Below are 24044 nucleotides of genomic sequence, written 5' to 3'. Positions count from 1 at the left end.
ATTTCCACTCCCGTTCCATTTCCACTCCCGTTCCATTTCCTCTCCCGTTCCATTTCCTCTCCCGTTCCATTTCCACTCCCGTTCCATTTCCACTCCCGTTCCATTTCCTCTCCCGTTCCATTTCCACTCCCGTTCCATTTCCACTCCCGTTCCATTTCCTCTCCCGTTCCATTTCCACTCCCGTTCCATTTCCACTCCCGTTCCATTTCCACTCCCGTTCCATTTCCACTCCCGTTCCTTTTCCACTCCCGTTCCATTTCCACTCCCATTCCATTTCCACTCCCATTCCCATTCCACTGCCATTCCATTTCCACTCCCGTTCCATTTCCACTCCCGTTCCATTTCCACTCCCATTCCATTTCCACTCCCGTTCCATTTCCACTCCCGTTCCATTTGCACTCCCGTTCCATTTCCACTCCCGTTCCATTTCCACTCCCGTTCCATTTCCACTCCCGTTCCATTTCCACTCCCGTTCCATTTCCTCTCCCATTCCATTTCCACTCCCGTTCCATTTCCACTCCCATTCCCATTCCACTCCCGTTCCATTTCCCCTCCCCTTCCATTTCCACTCCCGTTCCATTTCCACTCCCGTTCCATTTCCACTCCCGTTCCATTTCCACTCCCGTTCCACTTCCTCTCCCGTTCCATTTCCACTCCCGTTCCATTTCCACTCCCATTCCCATTCCACTCCCGTTCCATTTCCACTCCCGTTCCATTTCCTCTCCCGTTCCATTTCCACTCCCGTTCCATTTCCACTCCCGTTCCATTTCCTCTCCCGTTCCATTTCCTCTCCCGTTCCATTTCCACTCCCGTTCCATTTCCACTCCCGTTCCATTTCCCCTCCCGTTCCATTTCCACTCCCGTTCCATTTCCACTCCCGTTCCATTTCCACTCCCGTTCCATTTCCACTCCCCTTCCATTTCCACTCCCGTTCCATTTCCACTCCCGTTCCATTTCCACTCCCGTTCCATTTCCACTCCCGTTCCATTTCCACTCCCGTTCCATTTCCACTCCCGTTCCATTTCCACTCCCGTTCCATTTCCACTCCCGTTCCATTTCCACTCCCGTTCCATTTCCTCTCCCGTTCCATTTCCTCTCCCGTTCCATTTCCACTCCCGTTCCATTTCCACTCCCGTTCCATTTCCTCTCCCGTTCCATTTCCACTCCCGTTCCATTTCCACTCCCGTTCCATTTCCTCTCCCGTTCCATTTCCACTCCCGTTCCATTTCCACTCCCGTTCCATTTCCACTCCCGTTCCATTTCCACTCCCGTTCCTTTTCCACTCCCGTTCCATTTCCACTCCCATTCCATTTCCACTCCCATTCCCATTCCACTGCCATTCCATTTCCACTCCCGTTCCATTTCCACTCCCGTTCCATTTCCACTCCCATTCCATTTCCACTCCCGTTCCATTTCCACTCCCGTTCCATTTGCACTCCCGTTCCATTTCCACTCCCGTTCCATTTCCACTCCCGTTCCATTTCCACTCCCGTTCCATTTCCACTCCCGTTCCATTTCCTCTCCCATTCCATTTCCACTCCCGTTCCATTTCCACTCCCATTCCCATTCCACTCCCGTTCCATTTCCCCTCCCCTTCCATTTCCACTCCCGTTCCATTTCCACTCCCGTTCCATTTCCACTCCCGTTCCATTTCCACTCCCGTTCCACTTCCTCTCCCGTTCCATTTCCACTCCCGTTCCATTTCCACTCCCATTCCCATTCCACTCCCGTTCCATTTCCACTCCCGTTCCATTTCCTCTCCCGTTCCATTTCCACTCCCGTTCCATTTCCACTCCCGTTCCATTTCCTCTCCCGTTCCATTTCCTCTCCCGTTCCATTTCCACTCCCGTTCCATTTCCACTCCCGTTCCATTTCCACTCCCGTTCCATTTCCACTCCCGTTCCATTTCCCCTCCCATTCCATTTCCACTCCCGTTCCATTTCCACTCCCATTGCATTTCCACTCCCATTCCCATTCCACTGCCATTCCATTTCCACTCCCGTTCCATTTCCACTCCCGTTCCATTTCCACTCCCGTTCCATTTCCTCTCCCGTTCCATTTCCACTCCCGTTCCATTTCCACTCCCATTCCCATTCCACTCCCGTTCCATTTCCACTCCCGTTCCATTTCCACTCCCGTTCCATTTCCACTCCCGTTCCATTTCCACTCCCGTTCCATTTGCACTCCCGTTCCATTTGCACTCCCGTTCCATTTCCACTCCCGTTCCATTTCCACTCCCGTTCCATTTCCACTCCCGTTCCATTTCCACTCCCGTTCCATTTGCACTCCCGTTCCATTTGCACTCCTGTTCCATTTCCACTCCCGTTCCATTTCCACTCCCGTTCCATTTGCACTCCCGTTCCATTTCCTCTCCCGTTCCATTTCCACTCCCGTTCCATTTCCTCTCCCGTTCCATTTCCACTCCCGTTCCATTTCCACTCCCGTTCCATTTCCACTCCCGTTCCATTTCCACTCCCGTTCCATTTCCACTCCCGTTCCATTTCCACTCCCGTTCCATTTCCACTCCCGTTCCATTTCCTCTCCCGTTCCATTTCCACTCCCGTTCCATTTCCACTCCCATTCCCATTCCACTCCCGTTCCATTTCCACTCCCGTTCCATTTCCACTCCCGTTCCATTTCCACTCCCGTTCCATTTCCACTCCCGTTCCATTTGCACTCCCGTTCCATTTGCACTCCCGTTCCATTTCCACTCCCGTTCCATTTCCACTCCCGTTCCATTTCCACTCCCGTTCCATTTCCACTCCCGTTCCATTTGCACTCCCGTTCCATTTGCACTCCCGTTCCATTTCCACTCCCGTTCCATTTCCACTCCCGTTCCATTTGCACTCCCGTTCCATTTCCTCTCCCGTTCCATTTCCACTCCCGTTCCATTTCCTCTCCCGTTCCATTTCCACTCCCGTTCCATTTCCACTCCCGTTCCATTTCCACTCCCGTTCCATTTCCACTCCCGTTCCATTTCCACTCCCGTTCCATTTCCACTCCCGTTCCATTTCCACTCCCGTTCCATTTCCACTCCCGTTCCATTTCCACTCCCGTTCCATTTCCACTCCCGTTCCATTTCCCCTCCCCTTCCATTTCCACTCCCGTTCCATTTCCACTCCCGTTCCATTTCCACTCCCGTTCCTTTTCCACTCCCGTTCCATTTCCACTCCCATTCCATTTCCACTCCCATTCCCATTCCACTGCCATTCCATTTCCACTCCCGTTCCATTTCCACTCCCGTTCCATTTCCACTCCCGTTCCATTTCCACTCCCGTTCCATTTCCACTCCCATTCCCATTCCACTCCCGTTCCATTTCCACTCCCGTTCCATTTCCTCTCCCGTTCCATTTCCACTCCCGTTCCATTTCCACTCCCGTTCCATTTCCTCTCCCGTTCCATTTCCCCTCCCGTTCCATTTCCACTCCCGTTCCATTTCCACTCCCGTTCCATTTCCACTCCCGTTCCATTTCCACTCCCGTTCCATTTCCCCTCCCATTCCATTTCCACTCCCGTTCCATTTCCACTCCCGTACCATTTCCACTCCCGTTCCATTTCCACTCCCCTTCCATTTCCACTCCCGTTCCATTTCCACTCCCGTTCCATTTCCACTCCCGTTCCATTTCCACTCCCGTTCCATTTCCACTCCCGTTCCATTTCCACTCCCGTTCCATTTCCACTCCCGTTCCATTTCCTCTCCCGTTCCATTTCCTCTCCCGTTCCATTTCCACTCCCGTTCCATTTCCACTCCCGTTCCATTTCCTCTCCCATTCCATTTCCACTCCCGTTCCATTTCCACTCCCGTTCCATTTCCACTCCCGTTCCATTTCCACTCCCATTGCATTTCCACTCCCATTCCCATTCCACTGCCATTCCATTTCCACTCCCGTTCCATTTCCACTCCCGTTCCATTTCCACTCCCATTGCATTTCCACTCCCATTCCCATTCCACTGCCATTCCATTTCCACTCCCGTTCCATTTCCACTCCCGTTCCATTTCCACTCCCGTTCCATTTCCTCTCCCGTTCCATTTCCACTCCCGTTCCATTTCCACTCCCATTCCCATTCCACTCCCGTTCCATTTCCACTCCCGTTCCATTTCCACTCCCGTTCCATTTCCACTCCCGTTCCATTTCCACTCCCGTTCCATTTGCACTCCCGTTCCATTTGCACTCCCGTTCCATTTCCACTCCCGTTCCATTTCCACTCCCGTTCCATTTCCACTCCCGTTCCATTTCCACTCCCGTTCCATTTGCACTCCCGTTCCATTTGCACTCCCGTTCCATTTCCACTCCCGTTCCATTTCCACTCCCGTTCCATTTGCACTCCCGTTCCATTTCCTCTCCCGTTCCATTTCCACTCCCGTTCCATTTCCTCTCCCGTTCCATTTCCACTCCCGTTCCATTTCCACTCCCGTTCCATTTCCACTCCCGTTCCATTTCCACTCCCGTTCCATTTCCACTCCCGTTCCATTTCCACTCCCGTTCCATTTCCACTCCCGTTCCATTTCCTCTCCCGTTCCATTTCCACTCCCGTTCCATTTCCACTCCCATTCCCATTCCACTCCCGTTCCATTTCCACTCCCGTTCCATTTCCACTCCCGTTCCATTTCCACTCCCGTTCCATTTCCACTCCCGTTCCATTTGCACTCCCGTTCCATTTGCACTCCCGTTCCATTTGCACTCCCGTTCCATTTCCACTCCCGTTCCATTTCAACTCCCGTTCCATTTCCACTCCCGTTCCATTTCCACTCCCGTTCCATTTGCACTCCCGTTCCATTTCCACTCCCGTTCCATTTCCACTCCCGTTCCATTTCCACTCCCGTTCCATTTCCACTCCCGTTCCATTTCCTCTCCCGTTCCATTTCCACTCCCGTTCCATTTCCACTCCCTTTCCCATTCCACTCCCGTTCCATTTCCACTCCCGTTCCATTTCCACTCCCGTTCCATTTCCACTCCCGTTCCATTTCCACTCCCGTTCCATTTGCACTCCCGTTCCATTTGCACTCCCGTTCCATTTCCACTCCCGTTCCATTTCCACTCCCGTTCCATTTCCACTCCCGTTCCATTTCCACTCCCGTTCCATTTGCACTCCCGTTCCATTTGCACTCCCGTTCCATTTCCACTCCCGTTCCATTTCCACTCCCGTTCCATTTGCACTCCCGTTCCATTTCCTCTCCCGTTCCATTTCCACTCCCGTTCCATTTCCTCTCCCGTTCCATTTCCACTCCCGTTCCATTTCCACTCCCGTTCCATTTCCACTCCCGTTCCATTTCCACTCCCGTTCCATTTCCACTCCCGTTCCATTTCCACTCCCGTTCCATTTCCACTCCCGTTCCATTTCCTCTCCCGTTCCATTTGCACTCCCGTTCCATTTCCACTCCCATTCCCATTCCACTCCCGTTCCATTTCCACTCCCGTTCCATTTCCACTCCCGTTCCATTTCCACTCCCGTTCCATTTCCACTCCCGTTCCATTTGCACTCCCGTTCCATTTGCACTCCCGTTCCATTTCCACTCCCGTTCCATTTCCACTCCCGTTCCATTTCCACTCCCGTTCCATTTCCACTCCCGTTCCATTTGCACTCCCGTTCCATTTGCACTCCCGTTCCATTTCCACTCCCGTTCCATTTCCACTCCCGTTCCATTTGCACTCCCGTTCCATTTCCTCTCCCGTTCCATTTCCACTCCCGTTCCATTTCCTCTCCCGTTCCATTTCCACTCCCGTTCCATTTCCACTCCCGTTCCATTTCCACTCCCGTTCCATTTGCACTCCCGTTCCATTTCCACTCCCGTTCCATTTCCACTCCCGTTCCATTTCCACTCCCGTTCCATTTCCACTCCCGTTCCATTTCCACTCCCGTTCCATTTCCCCTCCCGTTCCATTTCCACTCCCGTTCCATTTCCACTCCCGTTCCATTTCCACTCCCGTTCCATTTCCACTCCCATTCCATTACCACTGCCATTCCCATTCCACTCCCATTCCATTTCCACTCCCGTTCCATTTCCACTCCCGTTCCATTTCCACTCCCGTTCCATTTCCACTCCCATTCCATTTCCACTCCCTTTCCCATTCCACTGCCATTCCATTTCCACTCCCGTTCCATTTCCACTCCCGTTCCATTTCCACTCCCGTTCCATTTGCACTCCCGTTCCATTTGCACTCCCGTTCCATTACCACTCCCGTTCCCATTCCACTCCCATTCCATTTCCACTCCCGTTCCATTTCCACTCCCGTTCCATTTCCACTCCCGTTCCATTTCCACTCCCATTCCATTTCCACTCCCTTTCCCATTCCACTGCCATTCCATTTCCACTCCCGTTCCATTTCCACTCCCGTTCCATTTCCACTCCCGTTCCATTTGCACTCCCGTTCCATTTGCACTCCCGTTCCATTTCCACTCCCGTTCCATTTCCACTCCCGTTCCATTTCCACTCCCGTTCCATTTCCACTCCCGTTCCATTTGCACTCCCGTTCCATTTCCACTCCCGTTCCATTTCCACTCCCGTTCCATTTCCACTCCCGTTCCATTTCCACTCCCGTTCCATTTCCTCTCCCGTTCCATTTCCACTCCCGTTCCATTTCCACTCCCATTCCCATTCCACTCCCGTTCCATTTCCACTCCCGTTCCATTTCCACTCCCGTTCCATTTCCACTCCCGTTCCATTTCCACTCCCGTTCCATTTGCACTCCCGTTCCATTTGCACTCCCGTTCCATTTCCACTCCCGTTCCATTTCCACTCCCGTTCCATTTCCGCTCCCGTTCCATTTCCACTCCCGTTCCATTTGCACTCCCGTTCCATTTGCACTCCCGTTCCATTTCCACTCCCGTTCCATTTCCACTCCCGTTCCATTTGCACTCCCGTTCCATTTCCTCTCCCGTTCCATTTCCACTCCCGTTCCATTTCCTCTCCCGTTCCATTTCCACTCCCGTTCCATTTCCACTCCCGTTCCATTTCCACTCCCGTTCCATTTCCACTCCCGTTCCATTTCCACTCCCGTTCCATTTCCACTCCCGTTCCATTTCCACTGCCGTTCCATTTCCACTCCCGTTCCATTTCCACTCCCGTTCCATTTCCACTCCCGTTCCATTTCCCCTCCCGTTCCATTTCCACTCCCGTTCCATTTCCACTCCCGTTCCATTTCCACTCCCGTTCCATTTCCACTCCCCTTCCATTTCCACTCCCGTTCCATTTCCACTCCCGTTCCATTTCCACTCCCGTTCCATTTCCACTCCCGTTCCATTTCCACTCCCGTTCCATTTCCACTCCCGTTCCATTTCCACTCCCGTTCCATTTCCACTCCCGTTCCATTTCCACTCCCGTTCCATTTCCTCTCCCGTTCCATTTCCTCTCCCGTTCCATTTCCACTCCCGTTCCATTTCCACTCCCGTTCCATTTCCTCTCCCGTTCCATTTCCACTCCCGTTCCATTTCCACTCCCGTTCCATTTCCTCTCCCGTTCCATTTCCACTCCCGTTCCATTTCCACTCCCGTTCCATTTCCACTCCCGTTCCATTTCCACTCCCGTTCCTTTTCCACTCCCGTTCCATTTCCACTCCCATTCCATTTCCACTCCCATTCCCATTCCACTGCCATTCCATTTCCTCTCCCGTTCCATTTCCACTCCCGTTCCATTTCCACTCCCGTTCCATTTCCACTCCCGTTCCATTTCCACTCCCGTTCCATTTCCACTCCCGTTCCATTTCCACTCCCGTTCCATTTCCACTCCCGTTCCATTTCCACTCCCGTTCCACTTCCTCTCCCGTTCCATTTCCACTCCCGTTCCATTTCCACTCCCATTCCCATTCCACTCCCGTTCCATTTCCACTCCCGTTCCATTTCCTCTCCCGTTCCATTTCCACTCCCGTTCCATTTCCACTCCCGTTCCATTTCCTCTCCCGTTCCATTTCCTCTCCCGTTCCATTTCCACTCCCGTTCCATTTCCACTCCCGTTCCATTTCCACTCCCGTTCCATTTCCACTCCCGTTCCATTTCCCCTCCCATTCCATTTCCACTCCCGTTCCATTTCCACTCCCATTGCATTTCCACTCCCATTCCCATTCCACTGCCATTCCATTTCCACTCCCGTTCCATTTCCACTCCCGTTCCATTTCCACTCCCGTTCCATTTCCTCTCCCGTTCCATTTCCACTCCCGTTCCATTTCCACTCCCATTCCCATTCCACTCCCGTTCCATTTCCACTCCCGTTCCATTTCCACTCCCGTTCCATTTCCACTCCCGTTCCATTTCCACTCCCGTTCCATTTGCACTCCCGTTCCATTTGCACTCCCGTTCCATTTCCACTCCCGTTCCATTTCCACTCCCGTTCCATTTCCACTCCCGTTCCATTTCCACTCCCGTTCCATTTGCACTCCCGTTCCATTTGCACTCCTGTTCCATTTCCACTCCCGTTCCATTTCCACTCCCGTTCCATTTGCACTCCCGTTCCATTTCCTCTCCCGTTCCATTTCCACTCCCGTTCCATTTCCTCTCCCGTTCCATTTCCACTCCCGTTCCATTTCCACTCCCGTTCCATTTCCACTCCCGTTCCATTTCCACTCCCGTTCCATTTCCACTCCCGTTCCATTTCCACTCCCGTTCCATTTCCACTCCCGTTCCATTTCCTCTCCCGTTCCATTTCCACTCCCGTTCCATTTCCACTCCCATTCCCATTCCACTCCCGTTCCATTTCCACTCCCGTTCCATTTCCACTCCCGTTCCATTTCCACTCCCGTTCCATTTCCACTCCCGTTCCATTTGCACTCCCGTTCCATTTGCACTCCCGTTCCATTTCCACTCCCGTTCCATTTCCACTCCCGTTCCATTTCCACTCCCGTTCCATTTCCACTCCCGTTCCATTTGCACTCCCGTTCCATTTGCACTCCCGTTCCATTTCCACTCCCGTTCCATTTCCACTCCCGTTCCATTTGCACTCCCGTTCCATTTCCTCTCCCGTTCCATTTCCACTCCCGTTCCATTTCCTCTCCCGTTCCATTTCCACTCCCGTTCCATTTCCACTCCCGTTCCATTTCCACTCCCGTTCCATTTCCACTCCCGTTCCATTTCCACTCCCGTTCCATTTCCACTCCCGTTCCATTTCCACTCCCGTTCCATTTCCACTCCCGTTCCATTTCCACTCCCGTTCCATTTCCACTCCCGTTCCATTTCCCCTCCCCTTCCATTTCCACTCCCGTTCCATTTCCACTCCCGTTCCATTTCCACTCCCGTTCCTTTTCCACTCCCGTTCCATTTCCACTCCCATTCCATTTCCACTCCCATTCCCATTCCACTGCCATTCCATTTCCACTCCCGTTCCATTTCCACTCCCGTTCCATTTCCACTCCCGTTCCATTTCCACTCCCGTTCCATTTCCACTCCCGTTCCATTTGCACTCCCGTTCCATTTCCACTCCCGTTCCATTTCCACTCCCGTTCCATTTCCACTCCGGTTCCATTTCCACTCCCGTTCCATTTCCTCTCCCGTTCCATTTCCACTCCCGTTCCATTTCCACTCCCATTCCCATTCCACTCCCGTTCCATTTCCACTCCCGTTCCATTTCCTCTCCCGTTCCATTTCCACTCCCGTTCCATTTCCACTCCCGTTCCATTTCCTCTCCCGTTCCATTTCCCCTCCCGTTCCATTTCCACTCCCGTTCCATTTCCACTCCCGTTCCATTTCCACTCCCGTTCCATTTCCACTCCCGTTCCATTTCCCCTCCCGTTCCATTTCCTCTCCCGTTCCATTTCCACTCCCGTTCCATTTCCACTCCCGTTCCATTTCCTCTCCCGTTCCATTTCCCCTCCCGTTCCATTTCCACTCCCGTTCCATTTCCACTCCCGTTCCATTTCCACTCCCGTTCCATTTCCACTCCCGTTCCATTTCCCCTCCCATTCCATTTCCACTCCCGTTCCATTTCCTCTCCCGTTCCATTTCCACTCCCGTTCCATTTCCACTCCCGTTCCATTTCCACTCCCGTTCCATTTCCACTCCCGTTCCTTTTCCACTCCCGTTCCATTTCCACTCCCATTCCATTTCCACTCCCATTCCCATTCCACTGCCATTCCATTTCCACTCCCGTTCCATTTCCACTCCCGTTCCATTTCCACTCCCATTCCATTTCCACTCCCGTTCCATTTCCACTCCCGTTCCATTTGCACTCCCGTTCCATTTCCACTCCCGTTCCATTTCCACTCCCGTTCCATTTCCACTCCCGTTCCATTTCCACTCCCGTTCCATTTCCTCTCCCATTCCATTTCCACTCCCGTTCCATTTCCACTCCCATTCCCATTCCACTCCCGTTCCATTTCCCCTCCCCTTCCATTTCCACTCCCGTTCCATTTCCACTCCCGTTCCATTTCCACTCCCGTTCCATTTCCACTCCCGTTCCACTTCCTCTCCCGTTCCATTTCCACTCCCGTTCCATTTCCACTCCCATTCCCATTCCACTCCCGTTCCATTTCCACTCCCGTTCCATTTCCTCTCCCGTTCCATTTCCACTCCCGTTCCATTTCCACTCCCGTTCCATTTCCTCTCCCGTTCCATTTCCTCTCCCTTCCATTTCCACTCCCGTTCCATTTCCACTCCCGTTCCATTTCCACTCCCGTTCCATTTCCACTCCCGTTCCATTTCCCCTCCCATTCCATTTCCACTCCCGTTCCATTTCCACTCCCATTGCATTTCCACTCCCATTCCCATTCCACTGCCATTCCATTTCCACTCCCGTTCCATTTCCACTCCCGTTCCATTTCCACTCCCGTTCCATTTCCTCTCCCGTTCCATTTCCACTCCCGTTCCATTTCCACTCCCATTCCCATTCCACTCCCGTTCCATTTCCACTCCCGTTCCATTTCCACTCCCGTTCCATTTCCACTCCCGTTCCATTTCCACTCCCGTTCCATTTGCACTCCCGTTCCATTTGCACTCCCGTTCCATTTCCACTCCCGTTCCATTTCCACTCCCGTTCCATTTCCACTCCCGTTCCATTTCCACTCCCGTTCCATTTGCACTCCCGTTCCATTTGCACTCCCGTTCCATTTCCACTCCCGTTCCATTTCCACTCCCGTTCCATTTGCACTCCCGTTCCATTTCCTCTCCCGTTCCATTTCCACTCCCGTTCCATTTCCTCTCCCGTTCCATTTCCACTCCCGTTCCATTTCCACTCCCGTTCCATTTCCACTCCCGTTCCATTTCCACTCCCGTTCCATTTCCACTCCCGTTCCATTTCCACTCCCGTTCCATTTCCACTCCCGTTCCATTTCCTCTCCCGTTCCATTTCCACTCCCGTTCCATTTCCACTCCCATTCCCATTCCACTCCCGTTCCATTTCCACTCCCGTTCCATTTCCACTCCCGTTCCATTTCCACTCCCGTTCCATTTCCACTCCCGTTCCATTTGCACTCCCGTTCCATTTGCACTCCCGTTCCATTTCCACTCCCGTTCCATTTCCACTCCCGTTCCATTTCCACTCCCGTTCCATTTCCACTCCCGTTCCATTTGCACTCCCGTTCCATTTGCACTCCCGTTCCATTTCCACTCCCGTTCCATTTCCACTCCCGTTCCATTTGCACTCCCGTTCCATTTCCTCTCCCGTTCCATTTCCACTCCCGTTCCATTTCCTCTCCCGTTCCATTTCCACTCCCGTTCCATTTCCACTCCCGTTCCATTTCCACTCCCGTTCCATTTCCACTCCCGTTCCATTTCCACTCCCGTTCCATTTCCACTCCCGTTCCATTTCCACTCCCGTTCCATTTCCACTCCCGTTCCATTTCCACTCCCGTTCCATTTCCACTCCCGTTCCATTTCCCCCCCCGTTCCATTTCCACTCCCGTTCCATTTCCACTCCCGTTCCATTTCCACTCCCGTTCCATTTCCACTCCCATTCCATTACCACTGCCATTCCCATTCCACTCCCATTCCATTTCCACTCCCGTTCCATTTCCACTCCCGTTCCATTTCCACTCCCGTTCCATTTCCACTCCCATTCCATTTCCACTCCCTTTCCCATTCCACTGCCATTCCATTTCCACTCCCGTTCCATTTCCACTCCCGTTCCATTTCCACTCCCGTTCCATTTGCACTCCCGTTCCATTTGCACTCCCGTTCCATTACCACTCCCATTCCCATTCCACTCCCATTCCATTTCCACTCCCGTTCCATTTCCACTCCCGTTCCATTTCCACTCCCGTTCCATTTCCACTCCCTTTCCCATTCCACTGCCATTCCATTTCCACTCCCGTTCCATTTCCACTCCCGTTCCATTTCCACTCCCGTTCCATTTGCACTCCCGTTCCATTTGCACTCCCGTTCCATTTCCACTCCCGTTCCATTTCCACTCCCGTTCCATTTCCACTCCCGTTCCATTTCCACTCCCGTTCCATTTGCACTCCCGTTCCATTTCCACTCCCGTTCCATTTCCACTCCCGTTCCATTTCCACTCCCGTTCCATTTCCACTCCCGTTCCATTTCCTCTCCCGTTCCATTTCCACTCCCGTTCCATTTCCACTCCCATTCCCATTCCACTCCCGTTCCATTTCCACTCCCGTTCCATTTCCACTCCCGTTCCATTTCCACTCCCGTTCCATTTCCACTCCCGTTCCATTTGCACTCCCGTTCCATTTGCACTCCCGTTCCATTTCCACTCCCGTTCCATTTCCACTCCCGTTCCATTTCCGCTCCCGTTCCATTTCCACTCCCGTTCCATTTGCACTCCCGTTCCATTTGCACTCCCGTTCCATTTCCACTCCCGTTCCATTTCCACTCCCGTTCCATTTGCACTCCCGTTCCATTTCCTCTCCCGTTCCATTTCCACTCCCGTTCCATTTCCTCTCCCGTTCCATTTCCACTCCCGTTCCATTTCCACTCCCGTTCCATTTCCACTCCCGTTCCATTTCCACTCCCGTTCCATTTCCACTCCCGTTCCATTTCCACTCCCGTTCCATTTCCACTGCCGTTCCATTTCCACTCCCGTTCCATTTCCACTCCCGTTCCATTTCCACTCCCGTTCCATTTCCCCTCCCGTTCCATTTCCACTCCCGTTCCATTTCCACTCCCGTTCCATTTCCACTCCCGTTCCATTTCCACTCCCCTTCCATTTCCACTCCCGTTCCATTTCCACTCCCGTTCCATTTCCACTCCCGTTCCATTTCCACTCCCGTTCCATTTCCACTCCCGTTCCATTTCCACTCCCGTTCCATTTCCACTCCCGTTCCATTTCCACTCCCGTTCCATTTCCACTCCCGTTCCATTTCCTCTCCCGTTCCATTTCCTCTCCCGTTCCATTTCCACTCCCGTTCCATTTCCACTCCCGTTCCATTTCCTCTCCCGTTCCATTTCCACTCCCGTTCCATTTCCACTCCCGTTCCATTTCCTCTCCCGTTCCATTTCCACTCCCGTTCCATTTCCACTCCCGTTCCATTTCCACTCCCGTTCCATTTCCACTCCCGTTCCTTTTCCACTCCCGTTCCATTTCCACTCCCATTCCATTTCCACTCCCATTCCCATTCCACTGCCATTCCATTTCCTCTCCCGTTCCATTTCCACTCCCGTTCCATTTCCACTCCCGTTCCATTTCCACTCCCGTTCCATTTCCACTCCCGTTCCATTTCCACTCCCGTTCCATTTCCACTCCCGTTCCATTTCCACTCCCGTTCCATTTCCACTCCCGTTCCACTTCCTCTCCCGTTCCATTTCCACTCCCGTTCCATTTCCACTCCCATTCCCATTCCACTCCCGTTCCATTTCCACTCCCGTTCCATTTCCTCTCCCGTTCCATTTCCACTCCCGTTCCATTTCCACTCCCGTTCCATTTCCTCTCCCGTTCCATTTCCTCTCCCGTTCCATTTCCACTCCCGTTCCATTTCCACTCCCGTTCCATTTCCACTCCCGTTCCATTTCCACTCCCGTTCCATTTCCCCTCCCATTCCATTTCCACTCCCGTTCCATTTCCACTCCCATTGCATTTCCACTCCCATTCCCATTCCACTGCCATTCCATTTCCACTCCCGTTCCATTTCCACTCCCGTTCCATTTCCACTCCCGTTCCATTTCCTCTCCCGTTCCATTTCCACTCCCGTTCCATTTCCACTCCCATTCCCATTCCACTCCCGTTCCATTTCCACTCCCGTTCCATTTCCACTCCCGTTCCATTTCCACTCCCGTTCCATTTCCACTCCCGTTCCATTTGCACTCCCGTTCCATTTGCACTCCCGTTCCATTTCCACTCCCGTTCCATTTCCACTCCCGTTCCATTTCCACTCCCGTTCCATTTCCACTCCCGTTCCATTTGCACTCCCGTTCCATTTGCACTCCTGTTCCATTTCCACTCCCGTTCCATTTCCACTCCCGTTCCATTTGCACTCCCGTTCCATTTCCTCTCCCGTTCCATTTCCACTCCCGTTCCATTTCCTCTCCCGTTCCATTTCCACTCCCGTTCCATTTCCACTCCCGTTCCATTTCCACTCCCGTTCCATTTCCACTCCCGTTCCATTTCCACTCCCGTTCCATTTCCACTCCCGTTCCATTTCCACTCCCGTTCCATTTCCTCTCCCGTTCCATTTCCACTCCCGTTCCATTTCCACTCCCATTCCCATTCCACTCCCGTTCCATTTCCACTCCCGTTCCATTTCCACTCCCGTTCCATTTCCACTCCCGTTCCATTTCCACTCCCGTTCCATTTGCACTCCCGTTCCATTTGCACTCCCGTTCCATTTCCACTCCCGTTCCATTTCCACTCCCGTTCCATTTCCACTCCCGTTCCATTTCCACTCCCGTTCCATTTGCACTCCCGTTCCATTTGCACTCCCGTTCCATTTCCACTCCCGTTCCATTTCCACTCCCGTTCCATTTGCACTCCCGTTCCATTTCCTCTCCCGTTCCATTTCCACTCCCGTTCCATTTCCTCTCCCGTTCCATTTCCACTCCCGTTCCATTTCCACTCCCGTTCCATTTCCACTCCCGTTCCATTTCCACTCCCGTTCCATTTCCACTCCCGTTCCATTTCCACTCCCGTTCCATTTCCACTCCCGTTCCATTTCCACTCCCGTTCCATTTCCACTCCCGTTCCATTTCCACTCCCGTTCCATTTCCCCTCCCCTTCCATTTCCACTCCCGTTCCATTTCCACTCCCGTTCCATTTCCACTCCCGTTCCTTTTCCACTCCCGTTCCATTTCCACTCCCATTCCATTTCCACTCCCATTCCCATTCCACTGCCATTCCATTTCCACTCCCGTTCCATTTCCACTCCCGTTCCATTTCCACTCCCGTTCCATTTCCACTCCCGTTCCATTTCCACTCCCGTTCCATTTGCACTCCCGTTCCATTTCCACTCCCGTTCCATTTCCACTCCCGTTCCATTTCCACTCCGGTTCCATTTCCACTCCCGTTCCATTTCCTCTCCCGTTCCATTTCCACTCCCGTTCCATTTCCACTCCCATTCCCATTCCACTCCCGTTCCATTTCCACTCCCGTTCCATTTCCTCTCCCGTTCCATTTCCACTCCCGTTCCATTTCCACTCCCGTTCCATTTCCTCTCCCGTTCCATTTCCCCTCCCGTTCCATTTCCACTCCCGTTCCATTTCCACTCCCGTTCCATTTCCACTCCCGTTCCATTTCCACTCCCGTTCCATTTCCCCTCCCGTTCCATTTCCTCTCCCGTTCCATTTCCACTCCCGTTCCATTTCCACTCCCGTTCCATTTCCTCTCCCGTTCCATTTCCCCTCCCGTTCCATTTCCACTCCCGTTCCATTTCCACTCCCGTTCCATTTCCACTCCCGTTCCATTTCCACTCCCGTTCCATTTCCCCTCCCATTCCATTTCCACTCCCGTTCCATTTCCTCTCCCGTTCCATTTCCACTCCCGTTCCATTTCCACTCCCGTTCCATTTCCACTCCCGTTCCATTTCCACTCCCGTTCCTTTTCCACTCCCGTTCCATTTCCACTCCCATTCCATTTCCACTCCCATTCCCATTCCACTGCCATTCCATTTCCACTCCCGTTCCATTTCCACTCCCGTTCCATTTCCACTCCCATTCCATTTCCACTCCCGTTCCATTTCCACTCCCGTTCCATTTGCACTCCCGTTCCATTTCCACTCCCGTTCCATTTCCACTCCCGTTCCATTTCCACTCCCGTTCCATTTCCACTCCCGTTCCATTTCCTCTCCCATTCCATTTCCACTCCCGTTCCATTTCCACTCCCATTCCCATTCCACTCCCGTTCCATTTCCCCTCCCCTTCCATTTCCACTCCCGTTCCATTTCCACTCCCGTTCCATTTCCACTCCCGTTCCATTTCCACTCCCGTTCCACTTCCTCTCCCGTTCCATTTCCACTCCCGTTCCATTTCCACTCCCATTCCCATTCCACTCCCGTTCCATTTCCACTCCCGTTCCATTTCCTCTCCCGTTCCATTTCCACTCCCGTTCCATTTCCACTCCCGTTCCATTTCCTCTCCCGTTCCATTTCCTCTCCCTTCCATTTCCACTCCCGTTCCATTTCCACTCCCGTTCCATTTCCACTCCCGTTCCATTTCCACTCCCGTTCCATTTCCCCTCCCATTCCATTTCCACTCCCGTTCCATTTCCACTCCCATTGCATTTCCACTCCCATTCCCATTCCACTGCCATTCCATTTCCACTCCCGTTCCATTTCCACTCCCGTTCCATTTCCACTCCCGTTCCATTTCCTCTCCCGTTCCATTTCCACTCCCGTTCCATTTCCACTCCCATTCCCATTCCACTCCCGTTCCATTTCCACTCCCGTTCCATTTCCACTCCCGTTCCATTTCCACTCCCGTTCCATTTCCACTCCCGTTCCATTTGCACTCCCGTTCCATTTGCACTCCCGTTCCATTTCCACTCCCGTTCCATTTCCACTCCCGTTCCATTTCCACTCCCGTTCCATTTCCACTCCCGTTCCATTTGCACTCCCGTTCCATTTGCACTCCCGTTCCATTTCCACTCCCGTTCCATTTCCACTCCCGTTCCATTTGCACTCCCGTTCCATTTCCTCTCCCGTTCCATTTCCACTCCCGTTCCATTTCCTCTCCCGTTCCATTTCCACTCCCGTTCCATTTCCACTCCCGTTCCATTTCCACTCCCGTTCCATTTCCACTCCCGTTCCATTTCCACTCCCGTTCCATTTCCACTCCCGTTCCATTTCCACTCCCGTTCCATTTCCTCTCCCGTTCCATTTCCACTCCCGTTCCATTTCCACTCCCATTCCCATTCCACTCCCGTTCCATTTCCACTCCCGTTCCATTTCCACTCCCGTTCCATTTCCACTCCCGTTCCATTTCCACTCCCGTTCCATTTGCACTCCCGTTCCATTTGCACTCCCGTTCCATTTCCACTCCCGTTCCATTTCCACTCCCGTTCCATTTCCACTCCCGTTCCATTTCCACTCCCGTTCCATTTGCACTCCCGTTCCATTTGCACTCCCGTTCCATTTCCACTCCCGTTCCATTTCCACTCCCGTTCCATTTGCACTCCCGTTCCATTTCCTCTCCCGTTCCATTTCCACTCCCGTTCCATTTCCTCTCCCGTTCCATTTCCACTCCCGTTCCATTTCCACTCCCGTTCCATTTCCACTCCCGTTCCATTTCCACTCCCGTTCCATTTCCACTCCCGTTCCATTTCCACTCCCGTTCCATTTCCACTCCCGTTCCATTTCCACTCCCGTTCCATTTCCACTCCCGTTCCATTTCCACTCCCGTTCCATTTCCCCTCCCGTTCCATTTCCACTCCCGTTCCATTTCCACTCCCGTTCCATTTCCACTCCCGTTCCATTTCCACTCCCATTCCATTACCACTGCCATTCCCATTCCACTCCCATTCCATTTCCACTCCCGTTCCATTTCCACTCCCGTTCCATTTCCACTCCCGTTCCATTTCCACTCCCATTCCATTTCCACTCCCTTTCCCATTCCACTGCCATTCCATTTCCACTCCCGTTCCATTTCCACTCCCGTTCCATTTCCACTCCCGTTCCATTTGCACTCCCGTTCCATTTGCACTCCCGTTCCATTACCACTCCCATTCCCATTCCACTCCCATTCCATTTCCACTCCCGTTCCATTTCCACTCCCGTTCCATTTCCACTCCCGTTCCATTTCCACTCCCTTTCCCATTCCACTGCCATTCCATTTCCACTCCCGTTCCATTTCCACTCCCGTTCCATTTCCACTCCCGTTCCATTTGCACTCCCGTTCCATTTGCACTCCCGTTCCATTTCCACTCCCGTTCCATTTCCACTCCCGTTCCATTTCCACTCCCGTTCCATTTCCACTCCCGTTCCATTTGCACTCCCGTTCCATTTCCACTCCCGTTCCATTTCCACTCCCGTTCCATTTCCACTCCCGTTCCATTTCCACTCCCGTTCCATTTCCTCTCCCGTTCCATTTCCACTCCCGTTCCATTTCCACTCCCATTCCCATTCCACTCCCGTTCCATTTCCACTCCCGTTCCATTTCCACTCCCGTTCCATTTCCACTCCCGTTCCATTTCCACTCCCGTTCCATTTGCACTCCCGTTCCATTTGCACTCCCGTTCCATTTCCACTCCCGTTCCATTTCCACTCCCGTTCCATTTCCGCTCCCGTTCCATTTCCACTCCCGTTCCATTTGCACTCCCGTTCCATTTGCACTCCCGTTCCATTTCCACTCCCGTTCCATTTGCACTCCCGTTCCATTTCCACTCCCGTTCCATTTCCACTCCCGTTCCATTTCCACTGCCGTTCCATTTCCACTCCCGTTCCATTTCCACTCCCGTTCCATTTCCACTCCCGTTCCATTTCCCCTCCCGTTCCATTTCCACTCCCGTTCCATTTCCACTCCCGTTCCATTTCCACTCCCGTTCCATTTCCACTCCCCTTCCATTTCCACTCCCGTTCCATTTCCACTCCCGTTCCATTTCCACTCCCGTTCCATTTCCACTCCCGTTCCATTTCCACTCCCGTTCCATTTCCACTCCCGTTCCATTTCCACTCCCGTTCCATTTCCACTCCCGTTCCATTTCCACTCCCGTTCCATTTCCTCTCCCGTTCCATTTCCTCTCCCGTTCCATTTCCACTCCCGTTCCATTTCCACTCCCGTTCCATTTCCTCTCCCGTTCCATTTCCACTCCCGTTCCATTTCCACTCCCGTTCCATTTCCTCTCCCGTTCCATTTCCACTCCCGTTCCATTTCCACTCCCGTTCCATTTCCACTCCCGTTCCATTTCCTCTCCCGTTCCATTTCCACTCCCGTTCCATTTCCACTCCCGTTCCATTTCCACTCCCGTTCCATTTCCACTCCCGTTCCTTTTCCACTCCCGTTCCATTTCCACTCCCGTTCCATTTCCACTCCCATTCCCATTCCACTGCCATTCCATTTCCACTCCCGTTCCATTTCCACTCCCGTTCCATTTCCACTCCCGTTCCATTTCCACTCCCGTTCCATTTCCACTCCCGTTCCATTTGCACTCCCGTTCCATTTCCACTCCCGTTCCATTTCCACTCCCGTTCCATTTCCACTCCCGTTCCATTTCCACTCCCGTTCCATTTCCTCTCCCATTCCATTTCCACTCCCGTTCCATTTCCACTCCCATTCCCATTCCACTCCCGTTCCATTTCCCCTCCCCTTCCATTTCCACTCCCGTTCCATTTCCACTCCCGTTCCATTTCCACTCCCGTTCCATTTCCACTCCCGTTCCATTTCCACTCCCGTTCCATTTGCACTCCCGTTCCATTTCCACTCCCGTTCCATTTCCACTCCCGTTCCATTTCCACTCCCGTTCCATTTCCACTCCCGTTCCACTTCCTCTCCCGTTCCATTTCCACTCCCGTTCCATTTCCACTCCCATTCCCATTCCACTCCCGTTCCATTTCCACTCCCGTTCCATTTCCTCTCCCGTTCCATTTCCACTCCCGTTCCATTTCCACTCCCGTTCCATTTCCTCTCCCGTTCCATTTCCTCTCCCGTTCCATTTCCACTCCCGTTCCATTTCCACTCCCGTTCCATTTCCACTCCCGTTCCATTTCCACTCCCGTTCCATTTCCCCTCCCATTCCATTTCCACTCCCGTTCCATTTCCACTCCCGTTCCATTTCCACTCCCGTTCCATTTCCACTCCCCTTCCATTTCCACTCCCGTTCCATTTCCACTCCCGTTCCATTTCCACTCCCGTTCCATTTCCACTCCCGTTCCATTTCCACTCCCGTTCCATTTCCACTCCCGTTCCATTTCCACTCCCGTTCCATTTCCACTCCCATTGCATTTCCACTCCCATTCCCATTCCACTGCCGTTCCATTTCCACTCCCGTTCCATTTCCACTCCCGTTCCATTTCCACTCCCGTTCCATTTCCACTCCCGTTCCATTTGCACTCCCGTTCCATTTCCACTCCCGTTCCATTTCCACTCCCGTTCCATTTCCACTCCCGTTCCATTTCCACTCCCGTTCCATTTCCACTCCCGTTCCATTTCCCCTCCCCTTCCATTTCCACTCCCGTTCCATTTCCACTCCCGTTCCATTTCCACTCCCGTTCCTTTTCCACTCCCGTTCCATTTCCACTCCCATTCCATTTCCACTCCCATTCCCATTCCACTGCCATTCCATTTCCACTCCCGTTCCATTTCCACTCCCGTTCCATTTCCACTCCCGTTCCATTTCCACTCCCGTTCCATTTCCACTCCCGTTCCATTTCCACTCCCGTTCCATTTCCACTCCCGTTCCATTTCCACTCCCGTTCCATTTCCACTCCCGTTCCATTTCCACTCCCGTTCCATTTCCACTCCCGTTCCATTTCCACTCCCGTTCCATTTCCTCTCCCGTTCCATTTCCTCTCCCGTTCCATTTCCACTCCCGTTCCATTTCCACTCCCGTTCCATTTCCTCTCCCGTTCCATTTCCACTCCCGTTCCATTTCCACTCCCGTTCCATTTCCTCTCCCGTTCCATTTCCACTCCCGTTCCATTTCCACTCCCGTTCCATTTCCACTCCCGTTCCATTTCCACTCCCGTTCCTTTTCCACTCCCGTTCCATTTCCACTCCCATTCCATTTCCACTCCCATTCCCATTCCACTGCCATTCCATTTCCACTCCCGTTCCATTTCCACTCCCGTTCCATTTCCACTCCCATTCCATTTCCACTCCCGTTCCATTTCCACTCCCGTTCCATTTGCACTCCCGTTCCATTTCCACTCCCGTTCCATTTCCACTCCCGTTCCATTTCCACTCCCGTTCCATTTCCACTCCCGTTCCATTTCCTCTCCCTTTCCATTTCCACTCCCGTTCCATTTCCACTCCCATTCCCATTCCACTCCCGTTCCATTTCCCCTCCCCTTCCATTTCCACTCCCGTTCCATTTCCACTCCCGTTCCATTTCCACTCCCGTTCCATTTCCACTCCCGTTCCATTTCCACTCCCGTTCCATTTGCACTCCCGTTCCATTTCCACTCCCGTTCCATTTCCACTCCCGTTCCATTTCCACTCCCGTTCCATTTCCACTCCCGTTCCACTTCCTCTCCCGTTCCATTTCCACTCCCGTTCCATTTCCACTCCCATTCCCATTCCACTCCCGTTCCATTTCCACTCCCGTTCCATTTCCTCTCCCGTTCCATTTCCACTCCCGTTCCATTTCCACTCCCGTTCCATTTCCTGTCCCGTTCCATTTCCACTCCCGTTCCATTTCCACTCCCGTTCCATTTCCACTCCCCTTCCATTTCCACTCCCCTTCCATTTCCACTCCCGTTCCATTTCCACTCCCGTTCCATTTCCACTCCCGTTCCATTTCCACTCCCGTTCCATTACCACTCCCATTCCCATTCCACTCCCATTCCATTTCCACTCCCGTTCCATTTCCACTCCCGTTCCATTTCCACTCCCGTTCCATTTCCACTCCCATTGCATTTCCACTCCCATTCCCATTCCACTGCCATTCCATTTCCACTCCCGTTCCATTTCCACTCCCGTTCCATTTCCACTCCCGTTCCATTTCCACTCCCGTTCCATTTGCACTCCCGTTCCATTTCCACTCCCGTTCCATTTCCACTCCCGTTCCATTTCCACTCCCGTTCCATTTCCACTCCCGTTCCATTTCCACTCCCGTTCCATTTCCCCTCCCCTTCCATTTCCACTCCCGTTCCATTTCCACTCCCGTTCCATTTCCACTCCCGTTCCTTTTCCACTCCCGTTCCATTTCCACTCCCATTCCATTTCCACTCCCATTCCCATTCCACTGCCATTCCATTTCCACTCCCGTTCCATTTCCACTCCCGTTCCATTTCCACTCCCGTTCCATTTCCACTCCCGTTCCATTTCCACTCCCGTTCCATTTCCACTCCCGTTCCATTTCCACTCCCGTTCCATTTCCACTCCCGTTCCATTTCCACTCCCGTTCCATTTCCACTCCCGTTCCATTTCCACTCCCGTTCCATTTCCTCTCCCGTTCCATTTCCTCTCCCGTTCCATTTCCACTCCCGTTCCATTTCCACTCCCGTTCCATTTCCTCTCCCGTTCCATTTCCACTCCCGTTCCATTTCCACTCCCGTTCCCATTCCACTCCCGTTCCATTTCCACTCCCGTTCCATTTCCACTCCCGTTCCATTTCCACTCCCGTTCCATTTCCACTCCCGTTCCATTTGCACTCCCGTTCCATTTGCACTCCCGTTCCATTTCCACTCCCGTTCCATTTCCGCTCCCGTTCCATTTCCGCTCCCGTTCCATTTCCACTCCCGTTCCATTTGCACTCCCGTTCCATTTGCACTCCCGTTCCATTTCCACTCCCGTTCCATTACCACTCCCATTCCCATTCCACTCCCATTCCATTTCCACTCCCGTTCCATTTCCACTCCCGTTCCATTTCCACTCCCGTTCCATTTCCACTCCCATTGCATTTCCACTCCCATTCCCATTCCACTGCCATTCCATTTCCACTCCCGTTCCATTTCCACTCCCGTTCCATTTCCACTCCCGTTCCATTTCCACTCCCGTTCCATTTGCACTCCCGTTCCATTTCCACTCCCGTTCCATTTCCACTCCCGTTCCATTTCCACTCCCGTTCCATTTCCACTCCCGTTCCATTTCCACTCCCGTTCCATTTCCCCTCCCCTTCCATTTCCACTCCCGTTCCATTTCCACTCCCGTTCCATTTCCACTCCCGTTCCTTTTCCACTCCCGTTCCATTTCCACTCCCATTCCATTTCCACTCCCATTCCCATTCCACTGCCATTCCATTTCCACTCCCGTTCCATTTCCACTCCCGTTCCATTTCCACTCCCGTTCCATTTCCACTCCCGTTCCATTTCCACTCCCGTTCCATTTCCACTCCCGTTCCATTTCCACTCCCGTTCCATTTCCACTCCCGTTCCATTTCCACTCCCGTTCCATTTCCACTCCCGTTCCATTTCCACTCCCGTTCCATTTCCTCTCCCGTTCCATTTCCTCTCCCGTTCCATTTCCACTCCCGTTCCATTTCCACTCCCGTTCCATTTCCTCTCCCGTTCCATTTCCACTCCCGTTCCATTTCCACTCCCGTTCCCATTCCACTCCCGTTCCATTTCCACTCCCGTTCCATTTCCACTCCCGTTCCATTTCCACTCCCGTTCCATTTCCACTCCCGTTCCATTTGCACTCCCGTTCCATTTGCACTCCCGTTCCATTTCCACTCCCGTTCCATTTCCGCTCCCGTTCCATTTCCGCTCCCGTTCCATTTCCACTCCCGTTCCATTTGCACTCCCGTTCCATTTGCACTCCCGTTCCATTTCCACTCCCGTTCCATTTCCACTCCCGTTCCATTTGCACTCCCGTTCCATTTCCTCTCCCGTTCCATTTCCACTCCCGTTCCATTTCCTCTCCCGTTCCATTTCCACTCCCGTTCCATTTCCACTCCCGTTCCATTTCCACTCCCGTTCCATTTCCACTCCCGTTCCATTTCCACTCCCGTTCCATTTCCACTCCCGTTCCATTTCCACTGCCGTTCCATTTCCACTCCCGTTCCATTTCCACTCCCGTTCCATTTCCACTCCCGTTCCATTTCCCCTCCCGTTCCATTTCCACTCCCGTTCCATTTCCAC

The sequence above is a fragment of the Gorilla gorilla genome, chromosome 12 (assembly GCF_029281585.2).
Source record: "Gorilla gorilla gorilla isolate KB3781 chromosome 12, NHGRI_mGorGor1-v2.1_pri, whole genome shotgun sequence".
Classification (NCBI taxonomy): domain Eukaryota; kingdom Metazoa; phylum Chordata; class Mammalia; order Primates; family Hominidae; genus Gorilla; species Gorilla gorilla.
This window is presented reverse-complemented; position numbering follows the sequence as displayed.